Source organism: Suricata suricatta, chromosome 10 (assembly GCF_006229205.1).
Source record: "Suricata suricatta isolate VVHF042 chromosome 10, meerkat_22Aug2017_6uvM2_HiC, whole genome shotgun sequence".
Classification (NCBI taxonomy): Eukaryota; Metazoa; Chordata; class Mammalia; order Carnivora; family Herpestidae; genus Suricata; species Suricata suricatta.
In genome coordinates this window covers 44,362,078-44,374,392 of record NC_043709.1, presented here as the reverse complement: position 1 = coordinate 44,374,392, position 12,315 = coordinate 44,362,078, and the positions used below count along the sequence as shown (strand labels likewise).

At 39.8% G+C, this 12,315-nt stretch overlaps 1 protein-coding gene across 1 annotated transcript in view; it reads right to left on the bottom strand.

Annotated features, from left to right (window-relative positions):
- Positions 1–11,766, bottom strand: part of TSPAN8 (tetraspanin 8) — a 122,332-nt gene extending 110,566 nt beyond the window's left edge. Inside the window, exons 1-2 of the mRNA XM_029954518.1 lie at positions 11,732–11,766; positions 6,686–6,733 (exon numbers count right to left, since the gene is read on the bottom strand). The gene's annotated coding sequence lies outside the window, so the exon portion shown is untranslated. The remainder of the gene's footprint in view (positions 1–6,685; positions 6,734–11,731) is intronic.
- Positions 11,767–12,315: the final 549 nt, after the last annotated feature.

Genomic DNA, 12,315 nt, shown 5'->3' with positions numbered 1-12,315 from the left:
TCACAATGTTTATTCTTCCGATCCATGAGCATGGAATGTTTTTCCATTTCTTTGTGTTTTCTTCAATTTCCTTCATAAGTCTTCTATAGTTTTCAGCATACAAGTCTTTTACATCTTTGGTTAGGTTTATTCCTAGGTATTTTATGGTTTTTCGTGCAATTGTGAATGGGATCTGTTTCTTGATTTCTCTTTCTGTTGCTTCATTTTTGGTGTATAAGAATGCAACTGATTTCTGTACATTGACTTTGTACCCTGCAACTTTACTGAATTCATGGATCAGTTCTAGAAGGCTTCTGGTGGAGTCGATCGGGTTTTCCATATAGAGCATCATGTCATCTAAGAAAAGGGAAAGTTTGACTTCTTCTATGCCAATTCTGATGCCTTTTATTTCCTTTTGTTGTCTGATTGTTGATGCTAGGACTTTCAACACTATGTTAAACAACAGTGGTGAGAGTGGACATCCCTGTCGTGTCCCTTATTTCAGGGGAAAACTCTCAGTTTTTTCCCCATTGAGGGCTTTTCATAAATGGCTTTTATGATGTTTAAGTAAGTTCCTTCTATCCCGACTTTCTTGAGGGATATCAGATAAAGGGCTAGTATCCAAAATATACAAGGAGCTCACTAAACTCCATACACGAAAAATGAATAATCCAGTGAAGAAATGGGCAGAAGACCTGAATAGACACTTCTCCAAAGAGGACATCCAGATGGCCTACAGGCACATGAAACGATGCTCAGCGTCACTCATCATCAGGGAAATACAAATCAAAATCACACTGAGATACCACCTCACATGGGTCAGAGTCACTAAAATGAACAAATCAGGAGATTATAGATGCTGGCAAGGGTGTGGAGAGACGGGCACCCTTCTACACTGTTGGTGAGAATGTAAACTGGTGCAGCCACTCTGGAAAACAGTGTGAAGGTTCCTCAAAAAACTATCGATAGAACTTCCCTATGACCCAACAATAGCACTGCTAGGGATTTACCCAAAGGATACAGAAATGCTGATGCATAAGAGCACATGTACCCCAATGTTCATAGCGGTACTTTCTACAATAGCCAAATCATGGAAAGAGCCTAAATGTCCATCACCTGATGAATGGATCAAGAAGATGTGGGTATACATATATATACCCACACAATGGAGTATTATATGGCAATGAGAAAGAATGAAATATGGCCATTTGTAGCAAAGTGGATGGACCTCGAGGGTGTCATACTAAGTGAAATAAGTCAGGCAGAGAAGGATAGATGCCATATGTTTGCACTCATAGATCTAACAGGAGAAACCTAACAGAGGACCATAGGGAGAGAAAGGAGGAAAGAGAGCTGGGGAGAGTGAGAGACACAAATCATGAAAGACTATTGAATACTGAAAACAAACCATGGACTGAAGGGGGAGGGGAAGGGAGGAAAGAGGGTGATGGTCATGGTGAGAGGCACTTGTGGGGGAGAAACACTGGGTATATTATGGAAACCAATTTGAAAATAAACTATTAAAAATATATCAGATATACCTATAAGGTAATTAAAAGATAGAAACGTGACACAATTTTTCCTTCTACAAATTGAGTTAAATGCATATACACTAAAAACCTAGAGTAAGAAAAGTGAGAACAAGACAAGAAAGAGCCTGATTCACCCCCAAAGGACTGACCTGAAAAGGATGGAACCCTGGTTATTCTAGGTCCCATTAGTGATGTTTTCCTCAGTTCTATGCCCTCCAATCTCTCTCTCCCACCTGCCCTTCTCTCTTTCCTGGTTTCTTTCAGGTTTATTCACTGTTGAGAGTATCTGTTCCTTACTTTCCCTTTCTAACCTGCGAAAACTTGAGATGCTAGCTTACTCATGTCACAGATAATTTTTGTTCAAAGGTGAAACAACTCCAACTATTTCCCCTCTTTATATTAGCATTCTCCACTGATTTGCAGATGATCTAACAGAAATGTCTTCTACTTGACCCACCATAGAATTCTTTCAAAGAGTACATTTCTTTGAAAATCAGACTAAGGAAATCAAGGCCTATAGTTAAAAAGTATTTGCCTTGCCATATCTTAAAAGCTGCCCTCCTTAGACTACAGATTTATGAGAACTGTACCATTCAATCACTTGCAAGAAGGAAAGATTTCTACTCCCAAATTTCCAATGGAATGCCAATTAAATTTACATGGTAAGAAAAGCTGTGCATACCGTCAGAGTAAAATGCTCCCAAGAATAATATGAACTCACATGACTTTTTGACTTCACAAGGAAGTTCAGAATTATGGTATCTAGATTGGTGAATAGCTATTGGTTTTTATTCCACAATTTTCTACAGTAAAAATAGAGCCGTAGTGGTTCAACTGGGGCTTAACTAAGAAATTTTAGCATTAACAAAGACTGTCCTTAAAGATCTACTCATCATTGTCCCTTTATTGCTACCCTTACAAAACATCTTCTGATAAACACAGTAGGATCTAGAGTACGGAGTTGAATAATAATGAGCAAATCATTCCTACATGTATTGGTAAACCATTTAATTCAATTTCCACCCTGAAACTGAAGTAGAATCTATGTGTAAAACAGCTGCTTTGTGACACAGCAAAATTTGATAGACAATGGTATAAGAAGAAGTACATAATGAATGACTTTTATTCTGCTTTGAAAGAAAATGTTAGGCACTGCTGTGATTACAGAAGTCTGTGAAACCAAATCTTGTGTAATAATTTTTCACGATCCAAGACCAGGATAGGGAAGAAGTTAAGAGATTACTTAAAAGAAGACTTAGCAGTAGCCCCAGGCAATAATCACAGGTAAATTTCAAAACAGAATCAACAATTAAATGAAATTTTTTGTTTATAACCAAGCGCATATGTCTCAAAGGTACACTTTGGGGGACGTAAGTCTTAGATCAGTGCTACTACAGGTGTCTGTGTCCAAGCTGCTTGCTACTGGTCCATTATGAGATAAAGAGTTTATACTGCAATGTAGTCAACATACTGCCTCCTTCGCAAAGAACATCTCACAAACCCCTCCCCCTCCAGAAGGAAGAGGAGGAGGAGAAGGGAAATGTCAATTGAATTAGAGTGTGTTTAGTAAATGAATTGGTCTGACTTCTGATTTTATTGCAACAGACAGAAAAGTTTGTGGACTGACAGAGACTTACACAACACAGTTTGAGGAGCATGTGGTAAAACATCAAGTTTTTGTCAGTTAGGAATTATGTTCAGCTTTTAATAACAGAGATCCAACTGCAAGTGAGCTAGGGGACTCTCCTCCCACAGAAAAGATGTGAGAGAGTTGACTCATTGGTCCATCACAAGCTGAGTTCTACCAGATCTGTCAAATCGTAAGGCTGGGTGGGCCCACAGCACTCCATAGGTGGAAATGGTCCACCTGGGACCAGCTGCTGGTGGGACTTCAAGTAAGCTGCACAACAGGGGCCCTCGTGTCATCTACCACACTCCCTCCAGCCCCTCTCCCCCTGCTTGCACTGCGGCTTCATGGAAAGTCCGTTATGATCAACTAGTGGAGGAGGAAAATGGCCAAGCTTTTTCCCACAGACTGATAAGTTCAATGAGTGTACATCAAAAATGGGTGGCCCTGAATGTAAGGAAGGAAATCCTCCAATAAACAGAGCTTCAGATTGTCCACCTGGTCATCCACTTTGTGTGGAAAGAGAAGAAGCTTAAGGCAAGAATAAATCTAGCATAAAGAATAAATAATAAAATTGAAGACAAAGAGATCCGGGAAGGAGAATGGGGACAAGCACTGTGTGTTATCCAACATGTAGGCAACAAAATTTGACCCTGCCTGTATTTTGTAGGAGCAAATGAAGGATCTATTAAAGGGAAAAAATTAAAATTTTTATATTAGTTTAAAGAGAGAACTGATTAAGAGGGATTGGACGGCATAATGTATTAAAAAATTTTTTCACACAAAATTTTTAATGAAATTAATAAAGAGGTAGACAGAATGACTGCCAATGAACATCAGCAACCCCTGCCCTAGACCACCCTATTCTTGGCACAGCAGACACATGAACAGGATCACCATGATGGCAGAGTTGGAAGCATGAGCCTGATTGCATGGGTTCCCACCCAGCACAGCTGATTAAATACTGCTTCTGCCGAAAGTCCAAACCTGTTTGCAATCGATACCAATGCTGAGCCTCCAGAACGGCACCAACTCTCCAGACCAATTTGGTGCCATGTGGATTACTTTAGACTCCTTTCAACCTCAAAAATGCAGCCATTTATCTCGACTGAAATCAACACGTATTCCCAATACGGGTTTGCCTTCCTTGCCTGCAGGACCTCAGCCAGCACCGTTATCCAACTGCTTACAGAGTGTGTGACCTACACATCACAGGGTACAAAGGGACCCACTGAAAAGTGAAGGAACTTAGCTTGTGGGCATCTGATCATGGAATTTTCTGTCTAAATATAAAGATGCTTTAACTTTCTACTGCCCACTGGACTAATACACATCGGGATATTCCGTGGGACTTGACCCAACATCCTAGCTGAATCCTTTGGTTTTTTGGCCTTTTTCTGATAGTTTGGGACTCAGCCAGACTGCTTTCCCTAGTACTCCATTCTGACTTTTATTGTCTCCTTCAGAACATAGTTAAGGTGTCCATTTTCATTATTTCTCTCTTCTTTTCATATCTTGTCTTATTCTTACGGAATCTTGCCCTTGCAAGCTTGGATGTTTTGGAATCTGTGTCCCAATATAATGTTGCCATCTAAATTGACTTATAGCAATGTCCTTTGGTTTTTGTAAAATAAAAAATAAAAACCACATTAAAACAGATAGTCCCTTCTAGCAGGCTAGTGGTTACAAAATACTGATCAGGTTGCTATATCATACTGGGATTCTTTTTCCATACCTTATGTCCTCCAATCCCCCTGAATGAGTGTTCTCTCTTAAAAATAATTTTTTTCCCTTTAAGAGAAACCTAATGGAGGACCAGGGGGAGGGGAAGAGGGAAAGAGAGTTGGGGAGAGAGAGGGACACAAAACTTGAGAGACTATTGAATACTGAAAATGAACTGAGGGTTGAAGGGGGAGGAGGAAGGGGGAAAAGAGGTGGTGGTGATGGAGGAGGGCACTTGTGGAGAAGAGCACTGGGTGTTGTATGGAAACCAATTTGACAATAAACTATTTAAAAAATAAAAAGAGTTCTTTCATCTGTTTCTACAAAATACAGGCAGGCTCAAATTTTGTTACCTCTGATTTTTCCACTTTCTCTGTATCTCATGTCTTCTATTCAAATAGGTGAAAGGCCTAGAATAAATATGTTCCTCCTTAAGATTAAGATTTTTAAGTCTGCATTAGATGCAGTGCTCCCAATATGCTTACTATGTGAGCCCAAGTCAACCAATTCCTCAATATTTATAAACTCCCATATAAAGCAGGTTCACAATAATTTCCTTTATCCACATTAACTCCTATCTGTTCCCAGAAAAAAAAAACTTCTACATCTCTAGTCCCCATTTCTGTGCCTTTTATTTCCATTGCCATGTTCTACTTTATTCACCCAGCTTAAAATATCCCAGTGCTTCTTTATCTACACAGCATTGTCTTCTCATTTTGTAATATGCACTTTTTTTTCTTTTAATAAAATCTTGGCCTGCTTAGCTGTATTCCTGGAACATCAAGCCAGAAGTTCTTGTTATTTTTTTTCCACTTATTTCTTCCAAAATTTATCACACATTACTTTACTCTTGAAGCTTACATCATCTTCTTTCATCCCTAGCAAGGAATGACTACAAATATGCTTCTTGGAGTAATTCTTAGTTGGTTGATTGTCCAAACTCCCATAACATAATCCCCAGGCAGCCCAGGCTGATTTATCTTTTCAATCTTTCTGACAGTAAAATGTTGCTAAAACGATTTTGTGATGTCTGTGTTTCATGGCTTTTGAATAGATTTCCCCCCTCCCATTTTGGTCTTCCTTTTGTTTACTTAGACCTTAGGAGGAACAGGAGAGATCTGAAAGAAATACACTCTCCTCTCCTGTCTCAATAACATATAAGCTTTAAATGGTACTCTGTGCACATCACTGGCCCTATTTGTTCCTTTGTTCTCTTTTTTTCAATCATTAATTCCCCCTCCCCAAATTGCTTCAACCAATCTGAAGCCTTCCCTGACTAATGGCCCTATGAGCAATCCCTCTGTTTTGCTCCCCTAGCACTTACATCTAAAATATGGAATCAGACAGGGCACCGGGGTGGCTCAGTCAGTTGGGCGACCAATTTAGGCTCAGGTCATGATCTCGTATTTGTGACTTTGACCTCTGCAGTGGCCTGCTGACAGCTCAGAGCCTGGAGCCTGCTTCGGATTCTGTGTTTCCCACTTTCCCTGCCCCTCCCTCATTCGCACTATGTCTCTCTCTCTCAATAGTAAAAAAATATATAGTACTAAATATTTAAAAAATAAACATTAAATATGGAATCAATCACTGTGTATTTGTTGTAAACATATTGCTAGATGTGTGTGTGTATGTGTGTGTACAAGTGTGTGCTGATAATTACCCTTGGATTCCCAGCCAAATGTCTCTGTCTTCTTTTGTGTCATGATTTCTGTCTGTACAAATGCTGGAAATGCAACTATGACTACATGTTTGAGGTATTATGCATTTAATTGGTCATTATTCCATTCACCTAGCATTTGTTGATTATCTATTCAGTGTCACTCACTGTGCTAGCTGCTCAGTCAAGTGCTCCCAGCTTCCCACAGCTCATAGTCTGGAGAAATAAAGAAAAACAAGAAAACAGATTGTTACAATAGAGTAAAAAATCTTCAAGAGTATATGGAATTAACAAAGAAAATCTCTAAATCAGTGTAAGAAGAGGGTGGAGGGAGGAGAGAATGGAAGAAGGAGGAGGACCAGTAGAAGCTGGCTCAGCAGAGGAAAAGGCGGGGGCGGGGGGGGGCGGAAGTGGAAGGCAAAGCAAAGCAGAGTGGGTACTGAGGTCTTCATGGTGTGGTTGGGGTGATATGCACGGTGCCATACCGCTGTAGAGACAAGTGCAGGGAGATGGTGGGAGATTGAAGCTAAGAAAGCAGTTAAGAGCCAGTGTAGCAGGGAACTTTGTATGGCATGTTGAAGAGTTTGCCTTTGTCCCACCCCATTCCTCACATGTGGCTATAGTCACTGGACTTCTGACTAGCGCTGGGAGAGTGTCCACGTTCTGTGTGTTATCTTGTTTGTGCTGCTCAGTACTTGAAACTCCTCTGATTCCTGGCTGTACTTTCTATCTCATTATCCACCTCTCCAAATTACCTGAAACGCCACTGCCAGATTAACTGTATTGTAGTATTTCATCTCTTACATCTGAAAATCTTCAGTGTTTCATTGTACCCCCAAATGCAGCAGAAATCCCTACACATTATGACTCTAACTGAATCTCCACTACTATTTCTCACTTCCCCTGTGAATACACCTTTTACACGTGAGTGTTATGGCTGCCGACTCTATGCCCTTCCTCAAAATACCCTTTCTGTTTTTCATCTTCTCAAGACTTTCTGGTCTTCCAGCCACATGACCAATGTAATTCCTCTCCTTGGAATCAACAACGTCTTTCATTTCTATTATCTTTCAGCCCTTATTGTACTGTGCCCTGTAGTTTTATGTATTTACTTTATTCATCTGACTAAAACAATTGTTCCTTGGTCAGAACTGTGTCTTGGCCACTTTCAAAAAAATTTTAATAGTACATAACACCATTTCTTGAGCAGAGATGCTAGGTAAATATTAAATTGGAGTATATTAAGTTGATGACTCTTAGTGAAGCTCAATCAATGTACTCTTCTCCTCATTGATCATAGTAGTTAGTTTATCACCTCAACTCCCTTTACTATGTATTAATAAGGAAGATAGAGGTTGATGTTTTATTTCTATTTCATAGAAAAATATCTAGGCGTCAAGGATTTACAAGGCTTACTTGAGTGTTTGGGGACTGGAATCTAAGCTCCTTATACCTATTTCGTGTTTGTTTAGATTATATTAGATCTAAGATTCTTTTCCTGGAAAGCATTAAAAGGGAAGTTTTAAAAAATATATTAAGGATTATTTTTACTACTCTTTATCATCTGGGAGGAAAGATAATGGGAAAGTTGTTACATCACTAAAAAATAAGTTAGGTGGTTTCTAACTTTATAATTCAAGGAAATGAAGACTTTAAGAGATAGAAAGTTAATGGGGCACCTGGTTGGCTCAGTTGGTTAAGTATCCCCTCTTCAACTCAGATCATGATCTCATGGTTAGTGAGTTTGAGCCCCACATTGAGCTCTGTGCTGACAGCTCAGGGCCTGGAGCCTGTCTCCCTCTTTCTCTCCCTCTCTCCTGCCTGTGCTCTGTCTGTCTGTCTGTCTCTCTCTCTCTCTCAAAAAAAACATTAAAATATAGATAGTTAAGAGGTAGTTTGGAGTGCCGTGGGTTCATTTGAACCTGCTTCGGGTTAATTTGTTGAAAGTCAATTGATTCAAAGTTATTTTAGCACACGGCAAACCACCAAAAGACCATCTGGAGGAAACTGTCAGCTTCATATCCTGAGGTAATAGGAAACTTGGTTGCAACCATTTGAGGGCAATTTCAGAGGTGGGATGCGAGCCTACCAAAATAGAGAAGGCTGTAAACTGGGTTTAAGAAAAGACCACCCATTCATGGATAAAGTATTAAGCATCGAGCAATACCAGGCACCCAAATTATAAAATATGCATGAAATTAGCATCCAGCTAAATTGAATAGATGAGTCCTTAGTAAAATAGCTGAGATAAAGCCCAGAGCATAGCTGAAACTTTTGAAAAAGCCTTCCAGAATTCATCAATTTTGACAAATTGACTTTTTGGAAATTGATTTTCAGTGAATTGTCCTGATTCTAGTTTGGATAAATATGTAGCCACAGTTGCTTACACATTCTTCTATCAAAGCTGCAGGTATATGTATGTGCATGGTAGCTGATCTGTGACCCAAGACTTTAATTTGTAACTTAACCTCATTCTACCTAGTATTACTTTTTGTTATGTCCTTCTTTCAAGATTTTAAGTTCCTTTTTTTTTTTTGATGTGTATTTATTTTTGAGAGAGAAAGAAGGGGGATCAGAAAGAGAGGTGTATAGAGGACACGAGCTCTATGCTGACAGCAGAGAGCCTGTGGGGCTTGAACTCACCAACTGTGAGATCATGACTTGAGCTGATATCGGATACTTAATCAACTGAACCATCCACATGTTCCTCAAGATTTGAAGTTCTTTGAAAGGTGGGACCATTATACCAGATCTTATGACAGTCTACATTCCTAGTACCTTGCACACTTGTCTTTGGTAGCCAGCATGTTAGCCATCAGATGAGGACAGAGCATCGACCCAACTGCCTCACCTTTTGAGGGCATGGTTATAGGAACCTTTTCAAAAGATGATTCCCTCCTCATTGTGGTTCAGCAGTTTCATCTTCATATATGAAAGACAGTTACTACTACAACTAAATTAAGAGTATTCTGGAGCTAAATGAAGTTTTCCTGCCCTATTATGACCCCTTCCAGCTTGACTAAAGCCTTTTCCTCTTCCTAAGTTGGAAATGGAAAAAGAACTCATATATCCCTCTAAATCCTCACAATTACTGGGTAATATTCATATAATAAGTTTTGAATTGCAAGAGGTTTCTGTTATTAATAATGCTTACATTTAGTAAGGATTTGAATTATTTTATCAACTTTTTCTTTCTGTTTTACAATGACACAAAGCCTAACCAGAAAGCAGAACTTCTCAATCTATGAAACTGAGCTTCTGAATATTTTTATTATTTTAGGTAAATCATAATGGCTCCACCATAATTGGTAGGTCCACCCTCCTCCTTGATATTAGGACCCTTAGATGACCTACATTTATCTCTGACACTGAAGGAGGAAGGTTCTCCCTCTGGTGAGAGTCTGGTGTCTGAGAATGTTCTACATTTCAGGTGTCCCAAGCTTTCCTGTAACTACTACGTCGATGTCTCCTTGATTTCCAGCCCAAGAAGACTGCAATCTGGTCCAGTCTTGTGCTGTTTTCTGAAACTCATTTATTAGTTTACTAAAGCCTAAGTTTAGGCTCTTGTGAAATCTGATTAATGCCCATAGTTCTAAGCTAGACTTTCTTTATATGCTATCATAGCATCTTCCATATTATATATTCACTATAACCACATCTGATTTCCCCACTAGATTGTAAACATTTTTGTTTTCTGTCCTCAACTGGACCGTTGTCTCTCATAGTATATGCTTTCACACTAGGAATAGCTAACTTTTCTAGATATGAAATCACTAGATTCCCAAATACTCTAGAATGTAGTCAGATTAAACCTAAACCTACTAGAACATAAGCTCCATAACAGAAAGTCATTCCCTTGTGTTTGTCATTGTATCTCAGTTTATAGAACAGTGTCTGCCAAGAGTCAGTACTAGTCTCAATAATGTTTGTGATACAAAAGAATACTTTATTAATATGCACCAAAATGAAGGGAACACTGTTATATCAATCTTTTTAGGTATTTGTAAAATATAAGAACTCTGATATTCCTTTCATAGCTTAGAGACACAACACAGTCTAATATTTTTATATAATAGTGATTTCTAAATTTTTAATCTCTGATATTTTTCATTCATGTGGTTTCACAAGAACACTTTTATTTGAGTATTCAAATAATTTTTATGTCAGCTTTACAGGTTTGGGGCTTTTTTGCTTCTAAAATGACTACCACACCCTCATGAAAACTCAAGCAGCTCCTTTTAACTTAGGTATAAAGCGTAGCCCGTTGGGATAACTTGAAGAGTCAAGCCACTGTACTCCAGAGGTTTCCTGGGTGTTTTGAGCAGCCCAGACTATTTCCTGACATGGCACGTCCAAGGACCCTAATCCAGATGGGGCTCAGGAGCTCTGTAGGAAAGAATTTAAGGCTGGCCAGCAATTGTGGCTCGAATGTGCTTCTGTTACATGGGACTGTGTTTCCCCAGAAAAGAGCCCACTGGAGGAAGGCAGGAAGTGCATTGAAAGAAAAACTGCCCAAGGGGAGACAAAGCCTGGCTAAGTGAGCAGATGAGCTTCAAGGAAGCAAGACTGCAAGAACTATGTCCCATTGTTGGGTCGGTGCGTGGCTTGAGCCCAGGTTGAGGGGAGAAGGGGACCTGCCGGCTACCAGCAAATGGGCAGCAAGGGTGCCAGCAGATTAGTGCTGCTCACTGGAACAAAGGAATCATAGAACAGTGGATCCAAGAACAGAAAGTGTCAGATGGGGTAGCAACAGCTCTAAGTTATGTGTGAGCCCTTCCTGGATGTGATGAAAGCTCCATGAGGTGAGAAAGGCTGGCGTTCCTACTGAACAAGGCTCAGAACATTGGTTCCCAGCCACCACCTCCAGCTAGAGGAAATACAGATTGTATGAGTAAGAAGCATTAAGCTGAAATGAAAGAAACAAATCTTTAAAGGCTCAAGTCATGTCACCAACTCAGCTGCTAGTAGCTTTTTCAACAAAAATGTATATTCCTATAAAAAAAAAACCCACAAAATCTCCATGTCATAATGCCTGTGAGGGAAGGAAGAGGGAGGCAGATGGTGTCCCCTAGATTGGAAATAGAAGTGTGGTGCTACTCCATCAGTGCCAGGAAGATGTGCTCACCCTCAGGACATAATATTTCGGGCTCATTCAGCACGAGTGTGTTAAAGGGAAATACCACAGAACGAAGTGACTCATCAACTCACTAGTACCTTGGCAAGAATTGGTGCATCCAAGTTCCAAGACAGCAGAGAATGCAGGGTCCAAAGAGCATGAGATGCAGAGCAAGGGCACAAGGAACCTGAAATAACAAACAGAACTTCCTATTGGCTGGGTAGCTTCTATGTTCTGTGCATGTTTTCACTTCCACATTTATGTGGTAATCTTATGAGGTAGGTACTATTGTTACACCCTCATTTTACAAATGAGAGACCTTAGGCACAGAAAAGCTGAGTAACTTGCCCAAAGCCACCCAGGTATTAAGTAGCAAAGTTGAGATTCAAAGCCAGACACTCTGGCTCCTTACCCTAATGCCCTCAAGTCCTTCAGATGACAATGCTTCCTTAGCACTTACCCTGTGCCAGGTTCCCCTCCAAGTACCTTGCATGGGTTAACACATTAAAGGTTGAAAGTACATACAGAGATAGAGGAAAATAAAATTTACTTAGGGTTTCCTCTCTTTTGGGGTAAATTTTTTAAAAAGAAAATAACTATAGGGGCACCTGTGTGGCTCAGTCAGTTAAGCATCCAACATCGGCACAAGTCATAATATTGTGGTTTCTAAGTTTGAGCCCCC